Consider the following 17,604-nt stretch of genomic DNA (forward strand, 5'->3'; position numbering starts at 1 on the left):
TAGGAAAAGGGTTGGGAGACTTGGTCTCTGTCTTCCCATACTCGAGGGTATCAGGTGAAAGAGGGTGTGGCCTGCTCAGCAGAGCTCCAGAGAGCAGAACTCAGACCAGTTGGGGGTCACACAGAGGCCGCCTTTGGCTCAGTGAACGGAAGAATGTTCTATCCGTTGGAGCTGCAGGGCCATGGAACGAGCCACTGGGGGAGGTGGTGAGCTCCCCACCTTGGCTCTTTTTCAGTGTTCCAGGGAAAATGCAGCCCGTGCTGCCCAGGGGTGTCCGTGTTGCTGAGAGGCGTAGGGGAGGATGCTTGGTGACTTGGGCCCCTGTTCTCTCCACTCTGCTCAAAGGGAAAGCCAAGGCTTTCTGAGCCCTGTGCTGTGCTGCTTACTTCATTTCATTTTGCACAATGACCTCTCTGGGTAGAATGCCGTTATTCTATTTTCCGTTCAAAGACAGGGAGGCCAAGGGACTTCTCCAGGCTCACCCAGCTAGGCCTGCTTGAACCAGATTCCAAAGCAGACCCTCCCCAAGCTGCCTGTCTATGATTGCCCCCTGGAGGCCCCTGCTCAGAGTCAGGGCTGAAAAAAAAGGAAGCGGGAACACCCTCCCTGCCTTTCAGTCCGGGGACAGCTGCAGGGCAGGTGAGCAGCCCAGTGGGCAGCAAGAAGGCACCCTGGCTCCTCTCCCACCCCTGGTTCTGCATGTCCATGTCTCTCCCCCGGGCAGCTCTCAGCTTGGCTCACAGTGTCCTCAGGGGGCCAATGGGCTTCTTGATTCCAGGCTGCACATCTGGAAGTTGACGCTATTAAAACAAACCCCATTATATAACAAACGGACATCTGGAATCCATTAGCACTGAGTTTTTAGAAAAAGAAATTGTTTTGGATGTGCTCTCTCCTAAGAATGTGGCAAAGTGCCCTCACCCTGGCTGTCCAGGAACCCAGGGATCCAGGGGCCTCTCCTGGGCCCACTTCTCAAGGTACTCAGGCCAGGCCAGAGGTGGGCTGGGGCGGAGACAGAGACAGACTCCCTCCGGCCCTCACAGGCAACTTCACTGTCTCCTGCTGGCTCCAACTTCAGAAGGCTCCTTTCCAATTTCATGTAAATATTCATTCAGCAAACACTTGTGTGCCTACGATGTGCTGCCAACTGCATATCGTTCATATGGCCATGCCCAGCTTCTCCACTGAGCCAAGCACCCCAACATGGCTTAAGAAAAAACATCCTGGACTTCCCTGGATTCTAAACAGCAATGCGAAACAGCCTGAGCTTCAGTTTCCTCAAACACAGAGCCCAAACGCCTTAGCTAGTCCCTAGAACTCCCTAGCACCCTCAAGGCCTCTTTTGGAATTGTCTCCCTACTCTTTCTTCCTGGGCACATTGGTGGGGGAAACAAGGACAAATGACTTGGGCATAGGCTCGTGGCAACCTTGATCTAGCAATGAAGAAAGATTTTATGAGAAACGTCTAGCTAATATTTTCAAATGGAAATTTTATCCCCCCCCCCAACAGTTTATGATGAAAAATTTCAAACATACAGAAAAGTTGAAAGAATTATGCAATGAGGCCAGGCACAGTGGCTCATGCCTGTAATCCCAGCACTTTGGGAGGCTGAGGCAGGCCGATTGCTTGAGTCCAGGAGTTCGAGACCAGCCTCTGCAACATGGTGAGAACCAATTCTTATAAAACCAATATAAAAATGAGCTGGGTGTGGTGGCACACACCTATAGTCCCAGCTACTCTTGAGGCTGAGGTGGGAGGATCGCTTGAGCCCAGGAGACGGAGGTTGCAGTGAGCCGAGATCACAACACTACCCTCCAGTCTGGGCAACACACCAAGACCCTGTCTTAAAAAAAAAAAAAGAGAGAAAAGAAAAAGAAAAAGAAAAGAAAAGAAAGGGCTGGGCGCAGTGGCTCACGCCTGTAATCCCAACACTTTGGGAGGCAGAGGCAGATGGATCACTTGAGGCCAGAAGTTTGAGACCAGCCTGGCCAGCATGGCAAAACCCCATCTCTACTTAAAAAATACAAAAATTAGCTGGGCGTGGTGGTGGGAACCTGTAATCCCAGCTACTCAGGAGCCTGAGGCAGAAGAATCACTTGAACTGAGGAGGCAGAGGCTGTAGTGAGCCTAGATCATGCAACTGCACTCCAGCCTGGGTGACAGAGCAAGACTCCATCTCAATAATAATAATAATAATAATAATAATAATTGTACAGGGAATCCACCATCTAAATTCTGAAATTGTTGGTAGGTTGCTATATTTGCATTTTCAAATATCTATCCATCTGTAGACCCAGCCATCAATTCAAAAGGTATTTGCAGACAGCAGTACACTTTATCCCTTAACAGTAGGCATGCATATTATTAACTAGAGTTCAATATTTGTTTCTGGTTTGCTTTGAGGCAAAATTAAGAGACAAATGCACAAATTGTATTATTCCATGTACCATGTGGACTACATGTTTTATTCCAGTGAGTTTGACAAATGTAGATACTTTTTTTTTTTTTTTTGAGATGGAGTCTTGCTCTGTCACCAGGCTGGAGTGCAGTAGTGCAATCTCAGCTCACTGCAACCTCTGTCTCCTGGGTTCAAGCAATTCTCCTGCCTCAGCCTCCCGAGTAGCTGGGACTACAGGCGTGTGCCACCACGCCCAGCTAATTTTTGTATTTTCAGTAGGGACAGGGTTTCACCATGTTGGCCAGGATGGTCTCGATCTCTTGACCTTGTCATCCACCCACCTCGGCCTCCCAAAGGGCTGGGATTACAGGCACGAGCCATCACGCCCAGGCAACAAATGTAGATACTTTTATAACCCAGACCCTAACACCAAATCCAATTTTCCATCAACCCCAGAAAGTCTCCCAACGCCTTCCTAGTATATCCCTAACCCACATTCCTCCCAGAGGCAACCACTATTCTGGTTATTTTCACCATAGTCTAGGTATTGTGGGCTAATTGTGTTCTTCCAAAATCCATATGTTAAAGTCCTAATCCCTAGTACTGCAAAATGTGACTGTATTTGGAGGTTGGGTCTTTAAAGAGGTGATTACCTTAAAATGAGATCCTTAGGGTGGAACCTAATCCAATATGCCTGGTGTCTTTATAAGAAGAGGAAATTAGGGCACAGATACACACAGAGGGACAACCACATGAAAACATTGGGAGAAAACTGCCATTTACAAGCCAAGGAGAGGGGCCTAAGAAGAAACCACCCCTGCCAACACCTTGATCGAGGCTTCTGGCCTCCAGAACTGTGAGGAAACACATTTCTGCTGTTTAAGCCACCCCATCTTTGGTACTTTGTCATGGTAGCCCTAGCACAATAATACACTAAGTTTGTCTTTTCTAGAATTTCATATAAAGTCATTTGCTCTGTGCCCTTTTGTGTCAGGTTTTTTTTTTGCCCAGTGTAAGACTGTTGCTACAAGAATCAGTACCTTGTTCCTTTTTATCGCTGAGTAGTATTCCATTATATTAATATTCCACAGTTTGTTTAGCCAGGCAAATTTTTTATTTTTTTAAGAACAGAGGAATGGTTTGGCAGCATTTCACTTCAGTGTATGCCCTTTATGCCATCCCAACAACAAACCAGACATTCCATGGCCCGCCCTATTCAGCAGGAGCTTCGGAACCATACGTGGATGTCTAACCATCCTGATAAAAGACATCATAACTCCGGGAATGAAAAGTTCTTACAGATGAGATTAAATTAGTAGCACATCATTTTTATCTCAGCAAATATAGCTGATCCATGATATCACAGGAGCCTCAGATCTTCATCCCTTTGGCTGCAAACTGAACACAGTGATTACACTGGCTTGGGAATCAGGCTAGGTTTGACTCTTACTTGCTTTGCAACCGTGGGCAGGTCACTTAACATCTCTGACCCCCACTTTCCTCCTACAGCAAATGGGACTAGTGATTTCTTCCTGCAGCGTTGCTTGAAGACTGAATGAACTAATGAGTTCAGGGTGTGTATTAGTCCCTTTTCACACTGCTGATAAAGGCATACCTGAGACTAGGTAATAAGAAAAAGAGGTTTAATGGACTCACAGTTCCATGTGGCTGGGGAGGCCTCATAATCATGGCAGAAGGCAAAAGGCATGTCTTATATGGTGGCAAGCAAGAGAGAGAATGAGAATCAAGAGAAAGGGGTTTCCCCTTATAAAACCATCAGATCTCGGCTGGGCACAGTGGCTCATGTCTGTAATCTCAGCACTTTGGGAGGCCAAGGTGGGCAGATCACGAGGCCAGGAGTTCAAGACTAGCCTGGCCAACATGGTGACACCCCATCTCTATTAAAAACACAAAAATTAGCCGGGCATGGTGGTGCGTGCCTATGGTTCCAGCTACTTGGGAAGCTGAGGCCCGAGAATCGCTTGAACCTGGGAGGCAGATGTTGTAGTGAGCCGAGATCGCGCCATTGCACTCCAGCCTGGGCAATAGAGTGGACTCTGTCTCAAAAAAAACAAAAAACAAAAAACCATCAGATCTCGTGAGACTTATTCGCTACCACAAGAACAGTATGGGGGAACCCGCCCCCATGTTTCAATTGTCTCCTACCCGGTCCCTCCCAACCCCGTCCCTCCCGGGAGCTACAATTCAAGATGAGATTTGGGTGGAGACACAGCCAAACCATATCAGAGTGGAAAAGGAAAGACTCACGAAACATTTGATGTGACTTGTCTCACTCTGCAGCTGTCGGGGTCAGAGCCTCTCACTGGACAGAGCAGCAAAATTGGGTTTCTAAGCCACTAAGAGTAGAAAATGAGCTTTCTGCACTGCTATTGTAATCGCTGAGACTAAGGAGCAGGATAGTGAAGACAGTGTCAAATCATCAGGCTGCCAAGATCAATTAAGTTGATACAATCATAGCAGAAGTGATCCTTTTGGAGTTTCATAAAACACACTCTGAATTGTGGGATTCAGAGTGCTTCCAGGCTGCACAAATTTTGCACGTGTTTGACTATTTCTGTGTATTATTTTATTTCAACTGAATAGGACTGCTCAGAAATTTGCTTCACTTCAATATGATTATTTCTATGAAACTGTAAATTTAAATGTAATCTAGGAACCCATCCTTCATAAGAGACATTAATTTAATACTTTTCTTATGAGAAAGTAGGAAAAATGCATAATTGGAATTGCCATCATTTGTTTTATCTCAGAAGTTCTTTTCTTCTGAAGGAAATATTTTTCAACTTTGAAGTCCTTAGGAATTGGTTTTTGGCATAATTTATCCACTCTGTCCCAAGTGGCCTTGAAAGGCTCATAATTTCTCTCAGATGATGATCTTTTTTGGCTTTTAAAGGCAAAGAAAATGTCTACAGTTTCACTTTGAAGCTCTTTAGAAAAAAATCCTGGGACATTTATCATGTGGTTAAAAAAAAGTAAAACAAAAGATAAAATCAAATTTGGAATCGATAGCAATTGTATACTTCAATCACCTGCAAGAGCTGAAGAGTCATTTGTTACAACTTCCTGTGGTCTAATGGTATCTGAAAGTTCTTCAGCCGTAGCTGAAGATGGACCATGAGGCCCAGTCCAATGTGTTTTCAAGAAATTGGCCGGGCACGGTGGCTCACGCCTGTAATCCCAGCACTGTGGGCAGCCGAGGCGGGTGGATCACGAGGTCAGGAGATCGAGACCATCCTGGCTAACACGGTGAAAGCCCGTCTCTACTAAGAATACAAAAAATTAGCCGGGCGTGGTGGCGGGCGCTTGTAGTCCCAGCTACTCGGGAGGCTGAGGCAGAAGAATGGCGTGAACCTGGGAGGCGGAGCTTGCAGTGAGCCGAGATTGCGCCACTGCACTCCAGCCTGGGTGACAGAGCAAGACTCCGTCTCAAAGAAAAAAAAAAGAAATCACCCTGTTCCCTGCACATTTCATCTTCACCCACGTCCAAAGGTTTGGAAAACTCTTTTGGTGGGTACGTGGTGGTGTGCCAAGGAGAGAACTGAGAGCATTTAAGGTTTTTTTTTTTTTTGGTTTTTGAGACGGAGTTTCACTCTTGTTGCCCAGGCTGGAGTGCAATGGCGCGATCTCGGCTCACCCCAACCTCCACCCCCAAGGTTCAAGCAGTTCTCCTGCCTCAGCCTCCCAAGTAGCTGGAATTACAGGCATGCACCATCACACCCAGCTAATTTTGTATTTTTGGTAGAGATGGGGTTTCTCCATGTTGACGCTGGTCTTGAACTCCTGACCTCAGATGATCCGCCTGCCTCGGCCTCCCAAAGTGCTGGGATTACAGGTGTGAGCCACCGCACCCAGTCGAGGTTCATTCTTTTCCTCACAAAATGCTATAATTACCAGAACCAAAAGATGTGCAGAATTCCTCAGAACTCCTTCAATGTCACTCAGTTTTCTATGCATGCTAGATACATCGCCATAGACCTAGTAAATTAAAAAAAACTGATTTTATTCAAATCAATTCCATTTTGCTTTTTATTTTTTCTGATATACTTTTGCAAGTATAAGTAAACTTTTGCAAGGTGATTGATCCCAGTCATCTCTTCAATATCATGAAACCCAAGAACTTCTCTTTAATTAAACCTCCAGGGGGAAGGCAGCCTGACCGCCCTGCTGCCCTCCTTTCCAATCTCCAGTGGGCTCCTGCAGCAGAGCTCCTGGGTCAGCCAGCAGCCAGGTCTGGTGGGTTGGACAGGGCCTTTGTCTTGATAGGGCTGGCTTAGGACTTAGTCTCCCTCTGGGGCAGACAGTAGGGACCCGCAGCAGAGAGAGCCCTGGGTAAGAATGGGATCTCCAAGGCTCCGAGAGAGAACTTGGCACAGGGATGCACAAGAGGAGAGCAGAGCCAGCAGCTTTGGGTGGTCCTGGGAGGCCCTGCAGAATCCCTCCCTGCCCCGAGGCTGGGAGACGGGGATGCAGAGCAGCAGAATGAGCAGAGCGCTCTCTCCTGGGATACAGAGAGGTGCAGCCAATTTGTCAGCTGGATCTGAGCCTTGGAGATGATTAGGGCTGCAAGAAGGCAGAAAGACAGTCGGCACCTGAAGGAATCCAGCAGCCAGGAAGGAAGAGCCTGCAATTCTCTCAGCACTGCAAGAGGAGACCAACCACAATCTGCACAACAGGAAAAGCACACAAAACCATAAGCTCACATTTTAAAAAATCAAAGGCATTGGGTGGCCGAGGCGGGCGGATCACGAGGAGTTCGAGACCAACCTGGCCAACATAGTGAAACCCCGTCTCTAGTAAAAATAAAAAAAAATTAGCCGGGGGTGGCGGCAGGCGCCTGTAATCCCAGCTACTCAGGAGGCTGCGGCAGGAGAATCGCTTGAAACCGGAACGCGGAGCTTGCAGTGAGCCGAGATCATGCCACTGCACTCCAACCTGGGTGAAAGAGCAAAACTCCATCTCAAAAATAAAATAAAACAGTCAAAGGTGAAATCAAATACTTTCCTGAATGAAGAAACATCGTTTTCAATTTAAAATGACTTGGAGGAGAGGATGGAGACCTGGGAAACCATGTGGAAGAGATAATGCAAAACCCAAAGTAAAAATCTAAAAGCGCCTCAGAGGAGAGAGATCCAGGAGTTGTAACAGGTGAATAATGAAAATAAGAATAAAAATCTCAGAAAGAAAAAAAGAAGAAATAGAGGAGAAGCAATCATTTTTAAGTGAGAAAGAAAATTTTCCGTGGTTTGAAGAACGCCTTGGGTTTGCAGATTTAAAGGCTCATTGAGTTCCAGGCAGGAATGATGGAAAAAAGACACACATCTAGGCATAGCCTGGTAAGGTTCCCGAATTCCATGATTAAAGAGAAAACAGACAAGCTTCCCTAAAGAGAAAATAAGTTGCATAGAAAGAAGAGAATCAGACTGAAATCATACATCTTATTTGCAAGCTAGAAACCAATATGAATCATCTCCACAGACCACTGAGAGAAAAGCCTCCTAAACCAACCAGGTTGCCATTCACCTTCCTAGGATGGAAGAAATGCAAAGGTCCACGTAATTTTCCCATATGGGGAAAATACCACAGAAAGGAATCTAATCAGGAAATAGATGAATCAGATTGGAGAAAAGGAGATGAAGAAAAGAGGAACCCGTGGTGAGCCGTGAGCCAACCAAATCATGTACAATTACCTCCGAATAAATAATGATAGGATGGAATTTGTAATGTAAGGGCTAAATAAGTATATTCTTTTAAACAGAAGAGAGATGCAATAAGATGTATTGCTAACCTAAAGGGAAAGTGCTGAATGATGGCAAAATGTAGGCGTTGAGGAGGGGAAATGGAGCCTGAAAAGGCATTTTACATATCTCCTGTTGCCTGGGGGAGGAGAAACAGGGACAAGAGCTCTCCAGTGAGAGGAATTAACTGGTACCTAGTTGCTATGAGTTTCTTTTTAATGAAAATCAGAAAAGGCAAGGTCAGTACTTGCAGACAGCAGCATCTAGCAGAGTTTCCAAAATAAGAAGGGAAAAAGAAGAATGACAGGTATCTATTGTCAATTGTTCCATCTTTAAAAAAAAAATTAAGACTTTATTACGGAACCATTATATATGTTATATATATATATATATATATATATATAGAGAGAGAGAGAGAGAGAGAGAGGTTTTCACCATGTTGGCCAGGCTGGTCTTGAACTCCTGACCTCAAGTGAGCGGCCTGCCTCAGTCTCCCAAAGTGCTGGGATTACAGGCTGGCCAATTATGGAAACTTCTGAACACACACCACACAAAAGGGGAGCCATAACATATTGAATCTCTGTGGACCTAACACTAGGGTCCAGTGACTCCTTTTTTTTAAGCTGGGGATACATTGTTAGATGCAAAACCCTGTAATGTTTCAGTTTTTATTTTTCCCAGCAATTCCATTTAGAATTTGTACACTTTTGCAAAGATCACCACTCATCTTCATTGATCAAAAGGTTTCTTTCCCTATAATTTTTTTTTTGAGATGGAGTCTTGCTCTGTCTCCTAGGCTGGAGTGCAGTGGTGCGATATCGGCTCACTGCAACCTCCGCCTCCCGGGTTAAGCAATTCTCCTGCCTCAGCCTCCTGAGTAGCTGGGACTACAGGTGTGCACCACCACGCCCAACTAATTTTTGTATTTTTAGTAGAGGCGGGGTTTTACCATGTTGGCAAGGTAGGTCTCAAACTCCTGACCTCAGGTGATCCACCTGCCTCGGCCTCCCAGTCAAACTCCTGACCTCAGGTGATCCACCTGCCTCGGCCTCCCAAAGTGCTAGGATTACAGGTGTGAGCCACCACGCCCAGCCTAATGGACGATATCAACCAGCATTTATCTTCACACGGTAAGAGACACCTGTCTTGAAACAGTATCATTCACTCTCTGCCTCTATTTTAGTGCCAGGTGCTAATGATTCTGGAAAACTCTGGGCCATCACTTAACTCCTTTGGGTGAGTTCTTGCTGGAAAATGACAACAGACTGTGTCTTAACTCATCACAGTTACCTTGGTCAAGATGTCAAGAAGTAAAGAGTAGGAAATATTTGTAAGCACAGCGACAAACAAGCCAGGCACATGGGTAGGTGGACACTAGCAAGGTAGAGAAATGTCAGCATCAATTTCTTCCCAGACATTCAGTTTTCTTCCTTTGTTGTTCTTTCTCAGTGAAAAAAAAAATTTTTTTTTACATTGCCACAAAGCAAATAGTGACATTTTACAATTCTGAAGCCCCTGCCAGGTTTCTGTTGATTTTTTTGTTTGTTTGTTTTTTCGAGACAGTCTCTCGCTCTGTCACCCAGGCTGGAGTGCAGTGGTGTGACCTTGGCTCACCGCAACCTCTGCCTCCCAGGTTCAAGCAATTATCATGCCTCTGCCTCCTGAGTAGCTGGGATTACAGACACGTGCCACCATGCCTGGCTAATTTTTTGTATTTTATTGGTAGAGACGAGGTTTCGCCATGTTGGCCAGGCTGGTCTTGAACTCCTGGCCTCAAGTGATCTACTTGCCTCAGCCTCCCAAAGTGCTGGGATTACAGGCATGAGCCACCAAGCCCAGTCATGTTTCTGTTGATTCTAAATTTGGTTTTCCCTAGGAAACTGGTTGGGGAGCAGCAATCCTTACTCCCACCAGGTTCCCTCTCCCTCCCTAGATCCACACTTACAGCCCTGGACAGGCCCCTGTAGGCAACGTTTTGGCCCCACCCTCAAACTGCTGGGGGCTGTGGCCAAGGGGCAGTCACCAGAGCCTTGCAGCCACTGCAGAGGCTATGGTCTAGCCTGTCCTCAAACCTTCACTTCTCCTCAGCCTCATCTAAATATCCCTCCATCCTCTCTCCAGATCTCAGGAGAAAACCTCACTTCCCATTCAGACCAATAAGCAGAGGTCATTTCAGCTTCCTGCCACCCCGTCAGCCCCCGCCACACCTGTAGGTACTCTGCCTCCCAGCTTGTCTGCCGCCTCCTCCTCCTCCTGCCCCTCTTCCCTCCGGCCACGGTCCTGCCTGCCAGGGGCCTTGCTTTCCTCTCTCTGGCTCCCTCCCCTTTGCCTAGAAACATCTCAGCTCTTCCAGCTCAGCACCCTACCCTTCCCTGGACTCACTCATTCTCCTTCAGATGCCTTTGACTTCTTCCTGCCCCCTCCCCACAGTCACTGCCTCCACTCCATGACTCCCTCACCTCCACCCTGCTTCCACCCAACTTGGTCCAGGCAGAGGGCACCACCACCTTCCCTCTGGGTTGTGAACTCCAACTCTTCACCTACAGCTTCTCTGAGTCTCTTGGAAACTCCTCCCTCTCTTGCTGTCTTATCTTGGCTGGTGTCTCTCTCTCTGTCTCTGTCTCCCCCCAGTCTTCCTCTCTCTCTCCCCTCCTCTCCCACCCCTCCTCCAGCTCCTCTGACCACATCTTTCTGATCTCCTTCACTGACTCATTTTCTTTAGTTTTCGCCTTAAATGTTCCCAGTTTTCTTCTTACACCACACAAACTCCTTTGCTTGTTTGTTTTTTGAGACAGAGTCTCACTCTGTTGCCCAGGCTAGGGTGCAATGGAACGATCTCGGCTCACCGCAACCTCTGCCTCCCAGGTTCAAGCGATTCTCCTGCCTCAGCCTCCTGAGTAGCTGGGATTACAGGTGCGCGCCATCATGCCTGGCTAATTTTTGTATAAATGATTCGCCTGCCTCGGCCTCCCAAAGTGCTGGGATTACAGGTGTGAGCCACTGTGCCTGGCCTACAAAATCCTTTGGAGATCTCTTCATTCCCATAGCCTTTATTTTTGCTGATGAGTTAAATTCTCTCCAATTTCAAAGAAATGAGATGGGGCAGGTTTTGAACATTCAGCTGGTTTTGTTGTAAAACGTTTTTTGGGGGGTTGTCTCTATTTTCCTTGTATTAGGAGTCATTTGGCCCATTCTTCTGGGGAGGGTGACCCTCGCCTGGTTGGAACCTAGACTTCTCCCCTCTCTTCCCAGGAGTGCTGCCCTGACTGGCACACTTGAGTGTCTAAGGTCAGGCCCTCAAGGTGGGGGAAACCAGTTTCTCTCCTGCTGACAATTTGGGCTCTGGGTATAATGGGCAATCAAAGCTCTTCCTGATTATGGGAAATGGAGAAGAATGAGGTTTGCAGGAGGAGAAAGGGAGGGTCCCTGGGAAGGAGATGGTGAGAAGAGAGGCTAGGGATGGGGGGAAGGATGAAAAACACACGAGGGACCCAAAGCTGGAAGGGTGGTCGGTGGTGCGGCAGCCACCTGGGAAGTGCCAGGCCCGTGGAACAGGGAAGGATGGCCTCGGGGCAGCAGAGGGGCTGTGGCCTCAGCCAGCCGTGCCTTCTGACCAAGTGCCTTCATCAGCTATCTGGGAGGAGGGGGCACAAGGACAGCCAGTCAGCCACTGCCCTGTGGCTCTAACAGGAGCCCTGGACAGCAGTGGGGTAGGGTGGGCCTCTGACCTTGCACTACAGCATGCCCTGGCTCCCTGCCCTGCCCCCAGCTTCAAAGGGGCAGCCAACAAATGGGACACCTTAACAGTGTGCGTATCTTGCTGCCCTCCAGACAGCCTTCTCCCCCGGGGTACCTGAAGGCACCTCCAATTCGGTGTGGCTTCCCTCCAAACTGGTGTGCCCCTCTGTTCTTGTCTCAGCAAAAGAGGCCCCCCACGCCAGAAACCTGTAGTCATCCTGGAGCCCCTCAAAAGTCAAAAGGCCTCATCGCCTGGATACTTGCAGCTGCCCCCTTCCATCCTCACCAGTATGGTTCCAGCCTTCACCCTGGCTCAGGCACCAGCACTGCCACCTAACTGGCACTACCAAGCACCCACTCCATGGTGGGCAGCTGGGGGGACAGTGGGGCTCTTCATGAGGCCAGAGACACAGGAGGAGGACGGAGAGAAGGAGGGAGAGGGAGGGGAGGGGAGACTGTGACTGGAGGTGGGACTATGGTGATATGGCCAGGGAGGAAGATACCCTCATCCCAGTGCAGCCCCTGGGGCAAGGGAGAGAAGGAAAGGATACAGTCCCCCCCATGGGAGCCTCCTGTCCGCTCTTTCCCAAAGGAACTGGGACTGCTGGCCAACACCAGCATAGCCAGGAATGTGGGAGCCCTGGCTGCAAAGACTCAACCTGGGGAAGGCCTCAAAGGTCACATGGCAAGGACAGGTGGGTGGGACCCGGGCAAAAGGAGAAGGCTGGGCTGCTCTGGAGGGGAAAGGGGTGTCAGAGGGTCAGGCCCTGGCAGGGACCCCTTTTGAATAGATGCCAGATATATCATCTAGCCCCAAGCATAAGACAGAATCCTGGGGCCCCACCAGGGTGGGGCCCATGACCCTGACCTTAGCCCTGACCCTTCTCCAGCCAGCTCATTGTAGGCTGGTGACTCTCTCTCCAAAATGCCCACCCTCTCTCCAGCATCTCTTGCCTGGATGCCAGTGCCAGCCTGCCTAGTGCCATCTTCTCATGGCTACAGAATGACCCATCTAACACCCACAGTGCTTTCATTCGGCAAACTTGGGCAGGAGATGGCCCCCCGCATCCAGGACTGCCAGTCTGGATTGGAGCTCGACTCAGAAATAGACAATGGCAGTGGCACTAGGAAGTGGTCTGGAGTGGATTCAAGGGGCTGAAGGCCAAGCGTCAAAATGCACCAACCCCCAGCCTCCTCAAGTCCTCAGCCTGCATGCAGCCCTCTCCCCTCCAGCCATGTCCCCTCCTAAGTCCCAGTGCCCTCCCTCTGATTGAAGCATGTGCCTCCCACCACGGATGCTCTTTCCCCTCTCACCTCCCCAGGCCCCTTTCTGGCCCCTCCTGGGGCTTCTCTAACTCTCATCCACCTCTGCCCCTCTGGATGCCTTGAGCACAGAGCCTGGAGCCGACCTGTCTGTGCTTCCAGCACCGGGTGCCCAGCAAACGTCCCAGCAAATTAAGGAATTAAGGCAGAGCAGGTCTGAGATAAGGACAGTGTCTGGGTGAAGGTCAGGTTCTGCCTGTCCAAGCATGAGTCTTCCATGGCAACACCCTCCCTTTCCTTCCCCCCATGGAGGGTAGCCCCCTCCCCTGCTCGTTTTGGCTTCTCTGCACACACCCTGCATTGCAAGCCTGCCTCCCCTATTACCAGCGGGTAATCTTGTGTAGTTTTTACTCTGGTGCCCTTGAATAGAAGAGTTAGAGGAGGGCTGACGGTGAGCCCTTCCCAGGGCCTTGCAACCACATCCCCGCATCGATGCCTGAGCAGCTCTGCACTGCACTCCCCCGCCCCCAGCCTCTCCCCATCCCTGTCCTAATCAGGCCTGGAGACCAGCCCCTCCAGTGAGGGACAGCCCCAGGTCCTTACTGGGGTCAGCCCAGCTGTGCCACATACTCTGGTCAGTGTCCGGATCTTCCAACTGCCCTGTACAGCTCATTCAACCCTGCCTCAGCCCTGACATTTTGTCTCCTCTCTTTGTGATACCTTCTAGACTCCTTCCCACACCCAGAGCCCCCAGATTAGCCACTAAGGCCTTTCAGTCCTTTGTCCTGAAAGCCTTTAGAATCTAGCCCTGTTCCCCATCCCTTGGTCCCTGTTAGCCTGGTGGCTGACAGCTGCCAGGGCCACCCTACTGGCACCCCACCTCCTATGTCTGCTCCACACAGCTGCAGCCACAGGATGTTTTTCCTGACAGTTCTGTATGCATCATTTCCCAGCTGTTTAAAGTCCAGACTTTTCACTGGGGTATTCAAGGCCCCTGTTGTCTGGCCCCTGCCAACCTCTCTCGGAGCCTGGGCTACCCAGAGCTCTGCAGGGTTCCCCATACATACCAGGCTCTCTCCTGCCTCCAGGCCATGCACATGCCGCACCCACCACCCAGGATGCTTTCTCCCCGTTTGGTGAACTCAAGTGTTTCCTGTTTTGTGAAACATCCTCTGATCCCTTCCCCCAAGCTCAGGCACCCAGGCACTTCTTCCTCTGTGAGCCCACGCTACCCTACGGTTCCTGACTATACAAGTTCATGTCCCCCTCTGCTTGCAGGTCTGTCCCCCTCTCTTGGGTTGGGTTCCACAAAAGCAGATCCTGAGACAGGGATCTAGTTATAAGTCATTTATCAAGGGGGCTCCTGGGAGAGATACATAAGGGAGGTAGGAAAACAGGAGAGGATGGAAATAGAGCAAGAATGGATCCCAGGTAGAGTCTAGAGGGGCCTGACCAAGGGGGCTCTGCAACATAAACTAACACTGGGCTGTCCACCATTAGGTGAGGAGGCTGCCTTTTATGTCCCCCTGTGTATTAGTCTGTTTTCATGCTGTTGATAAAGACATATTCTAGACTGGGCAATTTACAAAAGAAAGAGGTTTATTGGACTTAGTTACGTGGCGGGGGAGGCCTCACAATCATGGAGGAAGGTGAAAGGCACGTCTCACATGGCGGCAGACAAGAAAAGAGAGCTTGTGCAGGGAAACTCCCCTTTTTAAAATCATCAGGTCTTGTGAGACTGATTCACCATCGTGAGAACAGTGCAGGAAAGACCTGCCCCCATAATTGAATCACCTCCCACCAGGTTCCCCCCACGACACACAGGAATTGTGAGAGTTAAAATTCAAGATGAGATTTGGGTGGGGACACAGCCAAACCATATCACCCTATCAGCCAGTCACTCCTCAGCCAAGGGCAATTCGCAGAAGGGGCAGCTGGGAGCATTCCCAGTCATTACACCTGCAGCCAGGGAATTTGTGGGTACACTGACCAGGGAAAGGGAGTCTGGGTGGGGTACCCACAGCACCCCTGTTGAGTGTGACCTCTGCCAGATTTCTTGACGAGTGAGAGGTACATGGATTCCTGGTCCATCCAAGCACTGACATCTTCCAAACCCAGAGCTGCATGTGCTGCTTTGCAAGAAGGTCCTGCCCACGGCCTGAGGGGGGCACAGTTGCTACTGCAGTGACTAGAAAGGAGCCCCAGATATCCAACCCTCAAGAAAGGACTCTGTGCAGAGCCCTGCCATACTCACTGGGCATCTGTTATGTGCACGACTGTGCACATGGGAGCCTTGGCCAAAGTTCTCATCTATTCCTCATAATAATCATTTTATTATAGGAAAGCAGAGGCTCAGAGGGGTGAAGTGACTCAAGGGAGGTCATGCAACTTGTGAGTGGAAGAGCTGGGATTCAAACCCGAGTGTAACTGACTCCTTGCCTGATTTCTTCCCCACAGTGTGTGAACCACCTTGGAGCAAAGCCCTTCCTGCCCACCATAAGAAAACTGGCAAGTCCTAGCCAGGCACAGTGGCTCACGCCTGTAATCCCAGCACTTTGGGAGGCTGAGGCAGGTGGATCACTTGAGGTCAAGAGTTCAAGACCAGCCTGGACAACATGGTGAAACCCCGTCTCTACTGAAAATACAAAAATTAGCTGGGCGTGGTGGCTCACACTTGTAGTCCCAGCTACTCCGGAGGCTGAGGCACAAGAATGGCTTGAACCTGGGAGGCGGAGGTTGCAGTGAGCCAAGATCACACCACTGTACTCCAGCCTGGGCAACAGAGTGAGACTCAGTCTCAAAAAAAAAAAAAAACCTGGCAAGTCCAGGGTGATCTCTCTGCCCCACAACAGGTCTCAGCTAAACTTAGGGTCCTCAAGGATCATATCTGGCATTTGCAATAGTTGGGAGACCTGTGCATGTATTTTGTATATAATTTGCATAATGTTGCATCTGGTTTGCATATGTCCATGTTGAGAGTCCATCAGCATTGCACAATTTCTAAGCTGTTCCCAAGCTACTCTCACTCAGTCGAAGTCCGTCCAGGCTTTACAGAGCCCAGTTTCCACGATTTCTGGACTCTTCCAGGACCTCACCTCCAGGCTACGCATCTATCCCCCCTAGGACTCTGGACGAGCCCTGCTTCTGCCTAGCTGGATGGGGTCAGTGCAAACCCCTGCCCCAGAAACTCATGTGCATTTGGTATAACCTTTTATGATGGTGCAGGTATAATCAAAATGCTGATGGTGATGATGTGGAGAAAAAAGTGAGCCTGGGCAAAGAGCCTTGCTGCACAGAACTTCCAAATGTGGTTCTGTGTGCAGGGAGGCCTAGCTGTGCACTCTCAAAAAAGAAAAGAAAGAGGGTAGGGGAGATGGGCAGGGACAAAGGGCTGCACCTTAGGGCTGGTGCCTTCAAGGGCTGTGGTCCCTGTGCAGGAGGGGTCCACCTGCAGCAGGAAGAGCTTGTACCAGAAAGCCAGCAGCTTCAGTGCTTTCTATTTCTGTCTCTTTTAGGGGAACTGCATCCCATACAACTTTGTGTGGTTTTTAATACTCTTATGTGCTGGGCCCTCAATAAGAAAAGGAAAGGCCGGATGTGGTGGCTCATGCCTGTAATCCCAGCACTTTAGGAGGCCAAGGTGGGCAGATCATTCGAGACCAGCCTGGCCAACATGGCGAAACCCCATCTCTATTAAAAAAAAAAAAATACAAAAAATTAGCCAGGCATGGTGGCGTGTGCCTGTAATCCCAGCTGCTTGGGAGGCTGAGGCAGGAGAATTGCTTGAACCCGGGAGGCAGAGGTTGCAGTGAGCTGAGATCACGCCACTGCACTCCAGCCTGGGCAACAGAGTGAGACTCCATCTCAAAAAAAAAAAAAAAAAAAGAAAAAGAACAGAAAAGAAAGGCAGGATGCTTAGGGCTCACCCCTGTAATCCCAATACTTTGGGAGGCCAAGGCAGGAGGATCACTTGAGGCCAGGAGTCTGAGACTAGCCTAGGCAGCATAGTGAGATCCCATCTGTACAAAAGGAAAAACTCATGCACATGCATGATAGTGGTATGGGAGATGGGTTGGGTGTGGTTGTGCATGTCCCTGTGAACAGAAACTGCACTCCCACTCCTGTGTGTGGCCCGTTTCCATCCAGGTGTAGAAACTCCAGTCTGAGTCAGAGGAACATGACTGCCTCCTTTCCTCCTCTGCTTCTGGCCTCCCTAGGCTTCCTGTCTGGCAGATGCAAAGTGGCCTCATCATCTATGGGGGGACCCCTGCTCTGGCCTGATCCAGCCAAGACCCCGAGCATCTCCCTGTACTGAGGTCCTCTGCCCCCACTAGAATGGGGCCCAGATCCTGGATCCCAAAACGGTTGCAGTGAAAGAGGGAGCATGGTGTTTGATGTCAGCCACCTGGGAAAGGGGGAAGTGGGGTCCAGCTATCTTTTTAGCCCCT

The sequence above is a fragment of the Nomascus leucogenys genome, chromosome 13 (assembly GCF_006542625.1).
Source record: "Nomascus leucogenys isolate Asia chromosome 13, Asia_NLE_v1, whole genome shotgun sequence".
In the NCBI taxonomy this organism is placed as follows: Eukaryota; Metazoa; Chordata; class Mammalia; order Primates; family Hylobatidae; genus Nomascus; species Nomascus leucogenys.